At 41.2% G+C, this 17,299-nt stretch overlaps 1 protein-coding gene and 1 long non-coding RNA gene across 7 annotated transcripts in view; one reads left to right on the forward strand and one right to left on the reverse strand.

The window, feature by feature from the left end:
* The first annotated feature begins 200 nt into the window (after positions 1-200).
* Positions 201-17,299, forward strand: part of LOC120907331 (mushroom body large-type Kenyon cell-specific protein 1-like) — a 112,817-nt gene continuing 95,718 nt past the window's right edge. For 4 of the 5 annotated variants that reach the window (XR_005740513.1, XM_040319061.1, XM_040319064.1 and 1 more), the window contains exon 1: positions 201-812. The gene's annotated coding sequence lies outside the window, so the exon portion shown is untranslated. The remainder of the gene's footprint in view (positions 813-17,299) is intronic. The other variant, XM_040319063.1, reaches the window with a different exon arrangement.
* Positions 7,384-14,059, reverse strand: LOC120907454. 2 transcript variants are annotated; one of them, XR_005740584.1, is made up of 4 exons: positions 13,968-14,059; positions 9,848-10,126; positions 8,668-9,722; positions 7,384-8,587 (listed from the first exon to the last, which is right to left on the reverse strand). It is a non-coding gene; the product is annotated as an uncharacterized LOC120907454 (long non-coding RNA). The 2 variants fall into 2 exon arrangements; XR_005740578.1 differs by having other exon boundaries at positions 7,384-9,722.

Consider the following 17,299-nt stretch of genomic DNA (forward strand, 5'->3'; position numbering starts at 1 on the left):
TGATCAGCTACTGGTATGGGTTGGTAAAAAAATTGAGATCAAGCAACGAGCAAACGAGCATATAAAAAAGTGTGGATCTCTTTGACGAGAGTGAGCAACAGTAATGTTTCTTATGGAAAAAATATTCTAGAATAAAGTATGCGTGCATTTGATATAATTATAACTTCTTAGCTCGTCTAATTACTTACAGCAATTTATACACACTGCTGGATGTTTCGGGAGGAGCAATAAAGCAAATTATTTCGGTGCCTTTGCCCACGGTTTGCCTAGTTCACTTTAAAGTGTGTATGTGTGAAGTAGTGCGTGTGTTGGTGCAGTGGCAAATATTGCGCTCCCTTGACCTCGGCCCAATGGCGCCAATGGCGGCGGGCGCGTACGACGCTGTCCACGCTGAACGTTACCCATTTTCGAAGGAGCCCAAGGCGTGCACGTTCGCGAACGGCCCAGTGATGCAGTGCACTGTTGGGCCGCCCCGAGCTGTGTGTTAGTGCAATAGTGTGGTGCAGTGCCGCGGTGTTAGTATAGCTTCTATTGCATAAGACGCGCCACACTCGATTGGAAAGAAAAGGGGAAACGCTTACACCCATGGACCTCACGGCTTGCAGTGGAAGAAGAAACTAGACAAACAGCAGGCTGCCAGCACGCTCCCAGTGGCATTTACCGGTGATCTTTAGCATCGGAACAGGTGACCGTGTGCAGGTGCAGCGGCTTGGGGGTACGCAGGAAATGCTGTCCATGCCGGACCCATCCATGACCTTCGACATTTCGTTGCCGAAGTAAGTCACCGAGCGAATTTTGCCTGCGGTATTAAAGTGAGTAGTTTAAATTGTAACACATAGATTAAGTGATTTGTTCCGTTGCTAGGATTTGAAACTGCCGGTTATTAAGGTACGCATTTTATGGAGCTACAAAAGACTTAAGCTTTAGTCAAAAAAAAGAACAACAAAAAACAAAACTTAGTCACCTGGGTCGATCGTGTGCGGCGTATTGGTTAGCGATAGTAGAGAGTCTGAAATGAAAGGGGGTACTTTATCGCTGAAAAAGAGGTCCATCGTTAGGTTAGTTTCGTGGGGCGTGGCTAACGGGCTAGCTGCCAAATAAAAAAAGTTTAAATGCGCCCAACCAACCAACGCACGGCGGCATCACCTTCGCCGCCAACAGTGTTCGCCGGCTAAAGGCTATGATGGCTCAGTTCTACTTGAACGCACACGCAACGACGCACACAGCCACCGCTAGATGCTATAAGCACGTCAAATAGCAACGCACCACCGGTGGAGCTGAGAACGGTTTTGCTGGCCGAATTTGAATGGAGGGCACAAGGGAGCTGGAAAAAATCTAATAACACTGCCGTCCTGCTTCTTCGTGCGCGATGATGGTGGAAACGAAAGCGAACGATGACGATCACGACGGTGATTAGACGATGCTCGTCATTGTAGTAGTTTTTTTTATTTTGGGAGATCTAATGGCGTTGAGCTGGGAAGAGGGCGAACGTAAATTACACAATCATGACATGCTTATAAAGCTAATAAACAGTTAAACTCGTGGGAAACTTTTGAAACAAAGTCAACTGAAAAAGTGATTCTTCTTCGAGGCTCACTGGACATGTTTTTCGGGGGACCTTGCCGAATGGGAATCGAACCTGTTCGGCTTTGCACGCATTGGCGCTTTTATTGAGTAGAACTCTCAGAGTCAATACGAACATTGATTAATGGAATGAGAGGAAATTGAAATGTTACATATTTGCATGTGGTTTAGCTCTTGGTGTCTTCTTTTGTGGTTCTTTGAATCAATACTTTTACACTTCATTAATTGGGTTTGTAATATTCGAGATTGATTAGTGCATTACGTATTCACAAAAAATAAAATATCTCAACAATTTCTAGGTAACTTATTTGATGTATTTATTTTGATTCGTGTTATTCGTAACTGAGTCTCGACCCGTTCGCGCATCGTCCACGTGGAGCTTTATTTCACTGTCATTCACGCTCTCTACAAGCAGGCCTTGGGCAAAGATAGACCTTGGACGGTGCAACCCGCGTGATGGCTGCGATATGTAGCGACGAAACAAAAACGAAAGCATGAAGGGAAAAGTAGAGAGAGAAAAAAACTCGAACCGGTTGTACGATGTGTGTGAGTCCATTTAGCGGTAGTAGTGTTGCGCGCCTTCCTTATCCGCTTCTACAATCATACTCCTTTGCTGCTTCCTCTGTGACGCTGTTTACTGCAGTCCTATTTCATGCATGTTAGTTTGAAATGCTCCTTTTACTCTCGACCAATGTGTCATGCAAATGGTCCACCTACTGAATGACTGAAACAGCCACAACAAGAAGAAAAAGACAGAAAATCGAACAAAAATGAACATCGATTGTTACACACAAATATGGCGACCTGTTTTCAGCGGGACATTTGATGAAAATTCGAAACACCCGTAGCTAGACTGACGCTGTAAAAATAGTTTTCCAGAACGTCCGCTCTAACTCAGCGCACAGCCAAACTCACACACATTGAATGTTCACGGTTTTGTAGTTGTTTTGTGTCGGTATCATTTTGATACGTCGACATGTTGTTATTCCGTTTTCTTTGTTGATTTTGCAGATCCTCTCATCGGGGCTGCACAGACAGCTAGCCACCCGTTGCTGCACACAATCATTTCATGACCGTTATCCTATTTGGGACAAACTAACAACGGTAGCGACAGCGCCACCACTTCCAACTACTGGACAGTGGCGAAAGGGGAGGGGAAAAATAATTTTCCAAACCTTTTACATGGTGGACAAAACCTCATCGTTTTTATTTTTTGAAGCCCCACCCAGACTGACCTCCTAGAGTTTGAGGCTCGTGCTGGCAACACAGGCAAACGGCTTCGTTTCTTCGTACGTCTGGATCGTTCGGTTCGTTTGTTATCAAAAATCAAACATTAGAGTTGTTATTTTTCTTTCCATATTCCTATCATATAAAACACATCCGCGCACATGCACACACACGTACTCCCCTAACTGCAGTTGTGCGATCGTCAGTACGTTATGTGTGGGGGGGGGGGGGGGTGGTGCTTCAGGGCTAGATTCAGGGCATGTCAGATGGGTCATAAGGTTCGGCGAGCGGCTTCGAAGGGTATGGGAATGGTTGAATACACGCGACGGGCGGGATGGGTGAGTTGGGACAAGGAAGGACACACACGCTTATGTGCTTGGAGCGTTTGGATTATCATTGGCCCACTAGACGAAAGCTCCGAAACTGCTTTGTTACTTGCCGTTGGGAGTGCGGGGAATGGAGGATTTTTAGGAACTTTCCAGAGTCATACAACGACGAGGCAGGCAGTAGGCAGAGGTGATGATAGAGAGGGAAGCTAGATAGTAAATTAGCGAGAGCGGGCGGGCATGGAAGGGACTAGTTTTTCGAGTTGATGGCAATTAGTCGATCGCTCGTTATTTGGTCGTGGTCTGTGGTGGAAACGAGCGGAAACAAACGGCAGCGGGGAAGTGACGCACGAAGGGAATTTTCGAGCGGGTTAACGATTGATGCCGCTAGCAGCCCTGCATTGTTGGTGGTTTGGTTTCAATTGAAGGTTCCAGGCAGCGAAATGACGGCTGTGTGATGGCTGTGCACTTGATCTCGAAAAATGCACTAAACCGGTTTTTTGGTGCACCGTTTGACGCTCATACCTACTGTTCAGGACCGGATCCGTTCGGTGGTACTGCTTGCGGGGTGCACTGTTCCGAGTCGTGCTGAGGGTCGCCCGATGGGGTTAGTTGTGTTTTTCCGTTCAACTTTTCCTTCCTGTTACTTTAGAGTAAGCGGTTTATCAAACAATCTACGAGTTTTGTCGATGTCATGTGCATGAGTAATGCGCCAAGTGTCGTTAGTATCGTTGAGAAAATATGCAATCATTATCTAAATCTTAGTCACACAATGGTTCATACTATCACACTAACTGAAAACTTTCTGATCTGATGAACTAAACTGATTTTCCATAAAATTGGGAGTTAGTAATATAAATATATCTCACTTTACTTAAAAAAATACTATTAAAGGAAAAAAAATTGCCTATCGCATGATACAGTCTGCTGACAGAACAACTTCTAACTACCCTGCTACTGGTAAACCAGTGAAATCACCAATCCTTTTAAGTGAATAAGGTAGGCCAACTACGGTTGTTGCATAGAAGAAAAAGAACATGATCGTAACGTATGCATTTAGTTGACGTGACCTCGCTTGCATGAACTTCAGCATAAGTTCGAAATAAAAATGGCTACAAGTTAATTTGAATAATTTTTAATACGTATCAAAGATATAACCAAATTTTCACTTGATTAATTTTACACACGGCGCATGAGATTCAATTTACTGTACTTGAACAAGTCCTTTGTTGCTTCATGTTCGATTCCTCCCATGCTGCTGCTGCTGCTGCTGCTACTGCTGCTATGAGAACTAATGGTCCAAGCAAAACGGTTTAATCGAAACCACGAGCTGTTTGGGTTTGGCAGGAGTAATTGAATTTGCATGCCCCTTTTCACGCTCAGTTTTACTTGTGCCCTAATGTGCTTACACTCGGTTCCCCATTGCTTGTTTTGCTATCAAATTTTACCGACGCAGTTCAATCAACAGTACCGATAATAGTAACGATGGTAGAATATTATGTTTGGAGAAAAGCTTAATTTTATCATTGGTAATAAGTGAATTCGTGATAGAAGTGTGAGTATGCACCAAATCCGAATTAATCGTTAGAATTACGCGTACGTTAATTTATGTACAAATTAATTTGAATTACAAAAGCACTTTAGCTTGTGCAAACATCGTATGACTCTTATTCCAAAATAACGATACGCTCGGGTTGCACCGCATGCAACGTGCATTTTGTGCATGGTTGACGTTATTATCAATTTTACATTTATTGTGCCAGTGTAACGAGTACTTTCAACAAAATAAATATTTGGAATGCTTTTACTTTTATAGGAAAAATTGTATTTCAAATGACCATGGCAAGTGTCAAGCAAAGAAAATTATTATGTTGGTGTGTGTATAAGCATCTTTTTATTATAGGTTGTTGCCTATTAAGTACAAATTAACAAACTGTCCTGAAATCCTGATGCTATGCAGATATGAAAAATTGATACTCTATTTCAAGTGTGAAACAAAATTTAACCAAAGGATGAGTAAGTTTCAGGCTACGTTTGCTTGTCATATTTTAAATTTATTTATTTTTTATCACAAATCAAAATTTTAATTTGAAAATTTCTGCTTCTTTGTTTTGAAATCTGATTGTATGTATGATCTGTCATATTTAATGTTTGAATTTAATTGTTAAGACAGTTAGAGTAGTATCATGAATCAAATACACACATTTGAGCTTGTAAGAAATACAATTATTTCAAACAATTTTTATTATATTAAGTATTTTTTCCCACGATTCAAAAACTGAAAGCATACTGGTGTATATATAGTGTATAAATGGACGAGGAGTAAAAATACAATTTTGCATCGGTTAAGTGCAGAGAGTAGGAATTAAAATTATGAAAAACGACGAAAACAACGTCCAAATATAAAAATCATGTTCGAATGACTTGGGAAGAGGATAAAAAAGGTAAAAAAGAAGAAAAAAAGAAAGCATGAGCTAGATCACGATAGACTGAAAAAAACAATAACGCTGCTGTAGGGTATGATTGAAATGGAACGAGAAGGTGAAAATGAGAAACATCCCCACGGAGTTGCCAAGCAAGGGGAAGGAAAATATGCAGAAAAGAAAAAAATGAGAAAAATAACCCAAAAATGCATGCAGAGGAGTAACCAACCCAGGCGGCAGGCGATGGTTTGATCTTAACAGCAGCAAAATAAGGATGCAGCAATGCACTAGCTCTGTGGATGTGGAAGATAACAAGCGCAGGAATGCACGGGGGTGAGGTGGAGGAAAGACGGGAGGTCGAAGAGGGTGAGAAAAAATGAACTTAAATTATATTAAAAATTCTCGTCTCATCTTGCGAGTGGTCCTTTTTTTGTGCCCTGCAGCACACTTTTCATTTTCCATCGTCTAACCCCCTAACCACTGGACTATCTATCTCCTCAGTAACAGCCATTCGGCCAGTAGAGAGTCCGCCGAACTGACGGCATTGGATGTCACGCAGAAAGCCACGCGCAAAGCAGAAGAAAAACGGGAGAAAAAATGGTAATGCAGAAAGATTCGCGGTAGTGGTGGCAGCGGTGGTCGTTTCTTGAGCGCAGCTTTTTTTGTGTCTGCCTTAATGCTGTTTTCCATTTTCGCTATTAAGGATCTTCAGCCGGAATGGGAATGGAGGTTTTCTGGGTAGTTCACAAACTGTTGGAACTGTTTTTTTGCATGTGAAAAATACACTCTCTAAGAGCGGGAGAAAAAAGCAGTCCAAATCCTTACAGTGGACGGCGAAGGAAGCCGAAGCTGTCAAAATGGGTGTAGCTCGCGGTGGACAGGAAAAACTAAAAAAGAAAGGAAGTCCAAAGTAAGGCAAAAACAACACCTCGGAAAGAAAGAATTAATTTCCTCTCGTGGTGGTGCATCCCGTGGGTGTCTTTCCGCGGCTACACATTCATATTTGAGGGCCTGTGAGAGTGGTACCGAGTGCAGTGCATAGGATGGGGCTTTTTTGTTTTTTGTTGATGCAATCGCCCCGCTAGCTTCGTTTCAATTCCCCTCAAAACGTTACCAGTGTAACGAGCTCCAGAGGAAGCTGAAACGGGAAAGCGTTGCAACCGGAGGAGGGCTCTGATGATGTTTTGCTGCTCTTATTTTTTTTTTCAGCGGTAGCCTTCGGCTGCGTGGTCATAGCAGAGTGGATGAAATTGAACAGGGTAGAATGGGGAAGGTTTCAGGACGGGCGATGTAAAAAAAAACACGTCTTTTTCCCTTCACCTCTTCGTTAGGGTGGCAGCGGGGGTTTCAAATGACTTCCTGCAACGGGGTTGCATGGGACAAACTAAAATCTCTTTCGAGAGAGAGAGAGAGAGAGAGAGAGAGAGAGAGAGAGAGAGAGAGAGAGAGAGAGAGAGAGAGAGAGAGAAAGAGCGAGAGAGAGAGAGAGAGAGAGAGAGAAAGAGAGAGAGAGAGAGAGAGAGAGAGAGAGAGAGGTGTCAGCTGAAACGTGTGGCGAAAAAAAAGCTGGAATAGAAAATAAGGATCGAGAAGATGAAGAAAAAGCAAGATAAAAAGTCCAGAGACAATAGTGTGCAATAGTAGTAGCAGTAAAAAAGAGTGGGAAAGAGAGAGATAAATAAAGAGTGGAAAAAATAAAAATAAAATCTAGGATGGACGGTGGCCATCGTTGTGTGAAGATGGATGCGTACTTTGTGTTGGCTACGTGCGATGGTAGTCAGTAGCGACCCATTTACTTATTTTAACGAATAATTTTTATTGGAGTCAACGCGTAAGGTTTACCGAATCTATATCGGAATTTTGCTACACAATTAAGGAAATGTAACCAGTTTGGTAGAGCTGCGAAAGTGTCTTTTATGTTTCTTTCTTTGCATAACTAAATGTCTTTATTATTTACGCCTTCATTTGGCTAATTAATGGCTCACGAGAGGAGCTTCTATTGTTAAACTATCAGTTCTGTTCAAAATCAGCCGAATGATGGATGATGGTTGTTTGAAAATATAATTTTAACCCTTTAATTCTATGATTTACAGCTTATCATCAGACGTGTGTACAAACGACGAAACGTATTCAACCAAAACCGCCAATAGCATTGACGCCTTAAATTGTGTACCAGTTTTGGGCTCGGGAATGAAATTCAAAACCTGCGCTTATTTTTAACATACACAAAAATCGTTTCTTGCTAGAATAATTCAGCTCCGTGTGTGCGTGTTTCACGAACTGAATGAAAAAAAATCGATAGTGCTGCAAGTATTTGCTAGCTCAATGCATGCACATATGCAACTGGCCTGGTGTACGGCGATGGAAGAGGGATGAAGAGCGAGCAGCAAACGTCGCCCGACCGATCACCGCCTAAAATGAAGCAAACGAAGCTAATGCGGACATTGGCGAACGGTGTTGAGCAGCGTCAAAAAGTGTTGAATAATTCACACGAGTTTGGAACACCTTTTGGGACGGCCCGATGTCTGGAGCGTTGAAGCCGAAGAGAGGGACTTGCAGTGCAGCGCGCACGGGTGTCACGGCCTGTACTAACAGATTGCATGCCACCTCAATGCTAGCAGGAAGCGTTTTTCGTCGGGACACTTTGTCTGGTTGCTTCAGTTCGGGGGAGCGTTTGATTGGTTCAGCACCGAAGAAAGAAGAAACAGTAACGCAGAGATGCACGATGGTTAGGTGCGATGGGGAGTTAAGTCTGGTCTCTTAATACCTGTGTGAGGCAAATTCGTTAGATCCTTCCGGTGCACAGTTTTCCTTCCACGCTGCGAAAGCTGCCGTCGAGCTGTTTGAAGGCGTTTGACAAAATTTGCGCATCGGAGCTTAGTTCGTTTGCATTTCGACAGCTTGCTCGCTGGCATGCAGCTGCATCTGTTTGTCCCAGTTACATTTTGGAACAGGCGGCGATGGACCGATAACGCAACAGGGCGCCCCACTAACGACAAAGCCTGGTCCAAAAATCTTGCCGCGAATCTACAAGCAGGGGAGAATTTTAAATTCGGCCTGAACATTGCGATGCATTCGGCTGCTTGACATTATTGTTGAATACCTACTGCACAGAAGGTGGTGGTTTGTATGGCTGATTAAGGGCATGAGATTGGCACACAATCTGCATCTGCACGGTGAATTATCGATTGATGCAAAAAAAAAGTACGGTTATGTAAAGAAATTGTTATGATACAATAGTGTTTTCTTCCACATTAGCAATCATACATCAATCATAACGTTTTTCGACCATACAGTAGCTGGTTGCTATATTTCTGATCGATATTTTTCATTACTCTTCCAGACGGCGTTATCGATCGATTTTTACAAAGTTCGGTTAATTTTCTCCATTCTTTTGTGTTCATTCGATGGAGGGAAGTACTTTTGACAAAATAGAAGTATATGGGGAAGAAGACAAACTCATCCAGGAGAAAAAAAACAAGCCATCCATGGCCAGCGCCGAACCGAAACCCATTAGAACAAAGACTTCCTCATCGCGCTGTCTTGGACAATTTTGCTTTTCGCATACCCGAAATTTTCATCCAACCATCATCCCCTACACACCGCCACTGAAAGCCGTTGGGAGTGGTATATTGTGCTAGCGAAGATTTTTTTTTTGTCTCCTCAGGAATAGATTTTTTTTCATTCGTTCTCTAGCACTCCCTTGCACCGTGTACCGTGGTGCGTTTTGTGGAGATGGGCGAAAGATGAAAAACGTTCCCTATCGTGCTGGATTGGGACGAAAGTAGTAGTGTTGAAAGTAATCTTGTTTTTTCGTTGGAATATTTCCGACGCTGCATGATATTTTCAGCACGCTATCAGAAGGTGTGTTTTTTCGGCATTGGAGCGTATTTTTTTAGGTGCATTTTTTCCTTCATTCTTTATGCAGCTGGTACACAGCGAGTGAACTATGGTTAGGGAATGGTCTTTCGTTTGCAAAATTTTCCATTTCTCTCATTTCCCTGGTGCAATGGTGTCTTCGTACCGACGTGGTTCCGGTCCTATGGGTGGCGCATTTTAATTTTCAATTTGTTTTCGAGCACCACCAACCCGTCGTCGTCGTTCGCTGGGTGCACGGTTTCCTCCAGGTTTGTCCATCGATTGAATAAATTCCCATTTGCACCTTATATTACGAAAGAGATAGAGAGAGAGAGAGAAAGAGAGAGAGAGAGAGAGAGAGAGAGAGGGTGAGGGGGAGTGGGATAATGGGAATGGGAAGATGTAGATGGAAGGAAAACAAAATCTCACCTCACGATGAAGAATCGGTACTTCGTGACAATTTTTGTCTCCTTCGGATGACGAGCATTTGCTTCCCTCAAAAATTGCCAGGTTTTTTTTATTCACCCATCCAAAGCTCATCAACTAGGTTTCTTTTTTTAATTTATGGGTTGTATATTTTTGTATTGTTATCAAAACATTTCGTGGTTTGGTATTTTTAAAATTGTTTGCATGTAAATTAAATATTTTATGATGTGACGTGTATTTGACATCAGTGCTACGTTGAGTTTGTAGTTTCAGTGTTTAAATCTACAATTAAATTTAAATTTTATAGATATTTATTATTTATTTATAGATATTTCCATCCTTTTAATGCCTGTGGTAAAGTTAGTGGTGGGACTTATCCTGATTACCTTGCTATGGGGTACGATTAGGATTGAGTTGAAGTTATACATTGGTTTTCCCAAAATGGATTAAAATTGGATCACATATTTAAATTATTTATTAAAAACTGTTTAACTACTAAAACTGCTTTACTTAAAACCTGACCAAATGTGAATTGTAGGACTGTATAAAAATAATGGTGGTATATACACATTTGCATAAAATACATCTTAGGTTACACAGAGTGAAATTTTTTATGAACAGGTATAGCCTTACTCCTATCGATGCGCATTAAAATAGCTATTCGTTAATCGTCAAATCACTTTACTACTGACTACTATTACCTCTTCATCAAAATCATCGTATACGTTTTTGGACCGTTTCTCCTAAACAAAAATAATAATAATTATCTTCTTCATCACTATTGTTGAAGCGATGTACTCAATAGTGGAATGTTTGTAAGCGTGTTTTTCATGAATCTATTTGATTTGAATAACCGAAAGATCCAAATGTTTTATGAGAAATTGACACGTGTGAGGTGAATTCTTTGTTTTTGTTATAAATACCTTTATTCTTATAAAACAGGTAGCAGTAATTTTGTTGACGGTGCTAATAAAGATACATTATGTAAAGTTCTTATTTCAAAACTAAACTCAATTGAGATTTAAGCTAACGTAATTCAACTGACGCTTTTGGCTTGGCTTGGCAAGAAAAGAAAGGTTAAAATATTGCTGGTTGCCAAAATATTTATTTCATTTTACATACACTGATTATATTTACAAATAAAATCGATTGAAGGGTTTACGGGATTTCCCATTCAGCTACTTTTTCCCCCTCCAGCAAAAGACCGGCAAGCTCTCAAAACATGGTATGAGTGATTGAAACGTTCGGTTATTTTCCGCTAGCAAACAGATTTAATTATCTGCGCCATTTTTTAGCGATGCGTGGTAGCTGGAATACAGCGCGATTCGCTGTACGATCGTTTAGCAACGCTTCATGATCGTTCTCGCGCAGTACTGGTGCACTTTGCTTCCCACCGTCTTGCTATAGATTTCACAAGGGGAATGATTTGTGTATGAATTTTGCCGTTTAAAAGCAGTTGCTATGAAGATACTAAAATTGTTTATGACTACAAGTAATCGTTTATTGCCGGATTTTTACTATTTGCGATATTGTCGCGGTGATATATATTTTTTAACATAATTAGTGCTCATGACGATGACGGAAAAATGATTATGCAATGAAAGCAAAAATAGGTTAAACGTTGTTGAGATGTGATGAGTAGTACATTAGTGATTGATTTCACACCTGCCTTTCAAATGTTGTACCGCAGTTGTACTTTGCACTTTGAAGTGAGTGATAGTGACTGTGTATACCTACATTGATAGCAACACGCACGTACTTCGCGTGCAAAAATGTGCAAATCAAAACATGAACAGTTGCAGAGAATAAAGTTGCGGTTCTGCTAAACGAGCAGCGATTCTTCTCCAGAACAAAGACAACCAAACATCAACGGCAACCCCAAAACGAACCCACGTGTTGATTCGCATTGTTCGCTGGCAGTCAGGGGTGATTTCGATTTTATTTGTTTTGTTTTAGACGCATAAAAACTGACTGGTTTACAGTGCTAACCAGTAAACCAGCTGGCCAACAAATGCTCGCAGGTCAGTATGGACTTGCACATGGATGATGCACACATTTAGAATGCATCGCAAGCAACGGGTGAAAGCGTAGCAGTCACATCGCGAAAAAGCGAGTAGCTATAGAATAGAATGCAAAAGAAAGTGCAAAAAATTAGGATGCATGAATTAGACAAAAGAAGTGCTAGGGTAATGCACAGCGCACGGCATGCGCATCATACAGGGGGTATATTGGGCCAGTAATTGAAACGAGTATAAAAACTAGAATCAACTAATCTCGTACGGCCGCGTGCCGAAAGGAAATACTGGCAGAGAGAGAAAGAGAGAGAGAGAGAGAGAGAAAGAGAGAGAGAGAGAGAGAGAGACAGAGAGAGAGAGGAGCAGATCTATAGAATAGAAAATAATCAGACCGCATACGCATCGCATCCAAAAGTGCATCGTAGCACATAGCACCTCGTTTATCTCCTCCTCTGTTACCCGCCGCCAGAAGCACGAATTAGGCTTGAACAAATGCAACATCATCAAGCCAAAGCATGTTTTCTCGGGCGGCTGGTGATGGCGGTGCACCGAATACTGGAGCTAAAATTTAATTTGCTTCGTTGATCAGAGCGGGTGTGAAGGCTTCCCAGTCGTTTGCAGTTGCAGATTATTTTGCAGCTCAGAATTGTTTTTTGTTGTTTAGTGTACGTATGCCTGTGCGTGTTTGTGTATATGTGTATATGCTTTCGCTGGAAGTTAGAGGTTTAGGTGTATTTTTTGTTTGTTTGTTTGTTCTTTTTTTGGTTGCCAATCAAATGAAAAGGTGCTGTGTACACGTGAGATTTGTACCTTGAATGTTAATTATATTTCCAGTCGGTTGTTGGATCTACATTCAGTAGCAATCACGTTACTACAATTGAACCTTAGACGGAAGAGGCAAGAGGCAGAATATATATAAAATAACTAAACAAACATTTATGTATGTAAAATTTAAATACAAAGTAATTTTGGTTTTGTAAATTCATTAATGTAACATCATGTAAATTTTCATATGATCAACGGTACATTACGTATGAAAGTTATGTGTTTATTGAATCTATTTGTATATAATTTTTATCGTAACATCTAAAACTATCAACATAACCAAATCGCTAAAAAATAGAATTCAGAATACTTTACTTGTTTCACTGATATGACCGATCGTTTGGATCGCTGAGGTTTACAGGGGGGTTTTGAGAAAAAAATGAGAGGAAGCTTGTTTCAAGTGAAGGTCATCCTGTTTGATGCATTCACAGCTAGCAAAAAAAAACGAATACTAAGCTAGAGCGAGACGCATTGCTTTCAAAATCGGTACGAGAAATTCGTGTAGAATATTCATTATTGAAAGGAATTTAATTGTTTCAGCAAGTTTTAACGTTGCACAATTGATACGCAAAAAAACCTGTGAGCCAGTACGTTTTTAAGTCATATACACTACACCATGAGTGACTCTCTCCCTCTTCTAAATTGCATATTGGACGTGTGACGAAGACCGAATACATTTGTCGACTGCCTGGGGGCACTGTTGGACGAGGTATATTTGTATGTATATATATCTGTGTGTGTGTATGCGTGTATATGGGGTTGCGAATTTATTTGGTTTTCTAATCAGTTTTAACTATAAAAAGGACAGCAAGTCGAGAGACACGCGAGAGGGTTGCAATTCGAATGTTCAAACCATATTTCAAGCGAATCGTCGTTGAGACGGTGGTTTTTTGTGAGTGAGCGTACAAACGAATGCTCCGAGATATTTGCTGTCGATGGTATTGGAATATTTTAATGCTGAAAAATTTGATGTAATTGGAATAATTATTAACTGTGTTTTTTTATTTATTTTAGAATAAATAATTAAACCCCGAGTAACGTTCATTCCGCCATGGTGGATTACAATACTTTGTGGTAATAATTTTCGTGCAATTGTTTGAGTTTTCTCTATTCATCAAGAAACAGTAAATAAGTCTGTTATTGTACTGATCCTTATCAAACGCATAAATATGACAAGTAGTACGCGAAACGTAGCAACTACTTGCCTTTAGACAGCAACCACTGGAGCAGCCGAGTAGTTGATGCCTTCGTTTCGGTTGTTTTCGGTGCACTTATCAACCTACATTGATGAGGCGAATCACTCTTATTAGGGGCACGCACACTCCTTCAACCAACAAAGCACACATATGGCACTACTCGCTCGAGCGCTTTAAAGTGGACGACTGAGGTGGCGGTGCAGATGCAGGTTGCAGTGGATGCACTATTTGTCGTAACGGCAACTCGTACCATGCGTGGTGGTATAACTATGAGAGACAGTGTGTGTGTGTGTGTGCTTGTGCTGCTCAGCGCCGCCTTTTTGGTTCGTTTTTGGAACCGCACGTTGGGTGGTGCAACGTGACTTAGATTTCACTGTGACCGTAGCTGTTTTGGAGCGGTTTTTATTAGTGCACCGCGTCATTTTGGGTATTTTCCACTGGGTGGCTTGTTGTGTCATCTGATTGTAGGGGGTTAGTGATAGGTTTTGCGTTTTTTTATGAGCACTATTTTAACAAAAGAATATATTTGAAGTATGTGACTGCACAGTTTAATGAGACTTGAATGAAATAAGCAATGTATAAACAGTTATATGTATATTATTGCTTTTTAGAAGTTGCTCGAATCCTAAATGCTTAATCAAATTTAAATGATATTAAGCATTATTTATTCAAAACAAGTCGGCGTTTCGTACAGTTAACTAAAACATTGGTGCTGTTGTAAAAACCGTTACATGTAAAAAACCGTTTATAGATTCTTCGCAAAAAGAACTTGAATTGAAATGAAGGGGCATGTCAGTTAGTGGGCACATTTAATTTGATTATATATTTTCACCCTAGCCAGTGGCGGATTGCGGGTTGCAACTATAATCTTATCTGTGCATTTCCCTCCTCACCTCAGTTTCTTTTGCTCCCTCTCCTAGTCAAAGCGTCCCAGGGACGGAAGAAAGTGGCCAACCGTTTTGCAGGCAGATTGCGTCAATGTTTGCAATTATCAGTGTTATTGTTAGCGCTTAGTTTTGGTCCCCCGTTGCACATAAACACACATACACATAGCATGAGCTGCATACATCAGACCAGGGCCGGAAAGTAACGTTCTGAAATAGTGTACAATTTTCGCTCCGTATCAACTATCAGTCAAGAAGGGCTTACATGTTTTATGGTACGAAATTTAAACGTGAATTGTGACGCCTTGGGTTTTGCGATACGAGCGCCCAGCACAGCTAGCTGCTTTTAGGCCACTGGTGACAGCTATAATTAGCGTTATGAAATAATTTCTTTCATGGGAAAATTTGACCTTTTTCGGTTTATATATTTTGATACCAGACAGAAAATGCATACATTCAGGTAGAAGTTAAGCTTGTAATGGAAATTATAAATTATGTTTTAATTAATAGTGTTCAAATTCAATAGCATCATCGAGGGTAACAAACATGTTGCTGGTACTTCCCGTTTTTTTAAGTTTTGAAAGTTTTTTATATGAGCAAACATTAAAATAATACTCTAACTTTAATTTATAAACTACATTTGTATCTGCCGCAAAAAATGCTTAAAACTAAACTTCTATAAATAAATTATAGCAGCATCAAACTTAAGATTTCGTTGATGTACTCAAGCTGGTGCTGGTATAGTTTAAAGTCGAGTAGAATTGTTCTTTGTTTTTCTATTTTTTGTCCTTCGCGAGTACGCGCACTAATGCAAATGGCTCATGACAGCTCGTTTACCAGATTCCACTAAAAACCGCTCCACTACGAGAAGGAGGCAAACGTCCCATAAGCAAAAGCGGCAAATGTCGCAAAAAATACACAAGTGACTTTTTTCCAATTAAAATGGGGCGAATTATTTATTTTAGTAACACCAGTGCCAGCGTCAACCCATCCACCAAACCAAGTAGATGGAGTCGTTCGAGTTCGCCCAGCCCGCCAGTGAGCTTAGTAGCTCGGATAGTATGTACAAGTCCGTCTGGCAGTTTTGCGACTCCTTTTGTCTTCCCTGAATCTTCTCTGCGCTCACTAACGCACATCACACACCCACACATATATATACACCGAAACTTTCCCCGTTTTGGATTTGTTTTATGCTCTTTTTTTGCTTCCGGCCAGTTTCGGACAGTAGTCTGGCCAAGAGGAGGGCGACTGAGAATTCAAAACCGAAAGCGCCCGAGAGAGAATGACCAAAGTGGACTGGTCATCGTGAGTGTTTTGTTCTATGCCCTCTTTTCCTAGTGCAGTGTTTCGAGTGTTTCTATTGTATCTTCTTTTTTCTTCATCCTTACGAAGGCAACGCTGAGGACGGTCAGATAGTGGTATATGCTTTAGCCCTGACGGTGCTTATGTGTTTGTGTATTTACACTCGTTGAGGTCTTTTCTACTCCACAGTCGACCATCGACCAGGGAGTAGCAATTGGAAATGACGTACATGCTGAAGAGTTAAGTTGAAAAGGGCATCTTTCGCAAAATTTTGGCGAATATTTCCGTCTGTACTTCCGCAAAGTTTGTTGAACAAATTATGTAACCATATATATCTCTTAGTTTTGTATTTTAACAGATACAATATTTTTGCAAAATGCTTAAAGTGTTAAGCTTAAGCAGCAGTTTTATTATGCTAAAGTAAGAAAAAAATATACAATCATGGTTTCAAATGCTAAGTTTGGAGTATCATATGTCAAAATAAATCTCATAGTGTGTTTAAATTAATGGAAACGCTTGTTTTGAATACGTGTACGAGTAGGGTGTGTTGAAAAAGGGTTTTGATCATCATAAAAACTGCAAAACTGCACTCCAAATCTACCCTCAACCCTAACATTGTTGATCGAGCCATCCGGCCACCATGCGTTCCATCTCAAGGTTATGCTTGCCGTTTCATGATGCTCACGATTAAGATATCCACCGGGTAGGACAAGCGAACTTGAAACGAAAAGCAAAGAAGAAAATTTAAAAGGAGCGCTCGCGAATAAGCCCGACTGGGACGGCTCAGCGATACCTGACAAAAGTCATCGATCGCGTACGACACCTATCGGGACTAATTTCCGTCGCCTGCTTCTGTCGCTTCTGTCGTTTCAATCGATTTGAACCAGCTTCCAGGTCCCAGTTTGGTCGTCGATGTCGACGACGCGAGATAACGGGCGCGTCTCTTTGAGCATCGCAGACACGACGCTGAACATGGCCGATGATGGTGCAAGCAAACCCACGTTGATACCATCTTTCATCGTTAATGGAATCCTGCTTGCTTCATCTCGTTCATGCAACCGAGTCCGGAGATGGCGACCGCTTCCATGCACTTGATCTGTTCATGCACAGAATGGCCTGATGCCCAATCTTGAAGGGAGTTCTGGAACCTAAAGGCTACCGAACTGAATGTGTACCGTCTTCGTTAGTTGATGGTGGTGGAGCTGTGGCGGTGTGCGAAAACCCATCTTTCCT

Source organism: Anopheles arabiensis, chromosome 2 (assembly GCF_016920715.1).
Source record: "Anopheles arabiensis isolate DONGOLA chromosome 2, AaraD3, whole genome shotgun sequence".
Lineage (NCBI taxonomy): Eukaryota > Metazoa > Arthropoda > Insecta > Diptera > Culicidae > Anopheles > Anopheles arabiensis.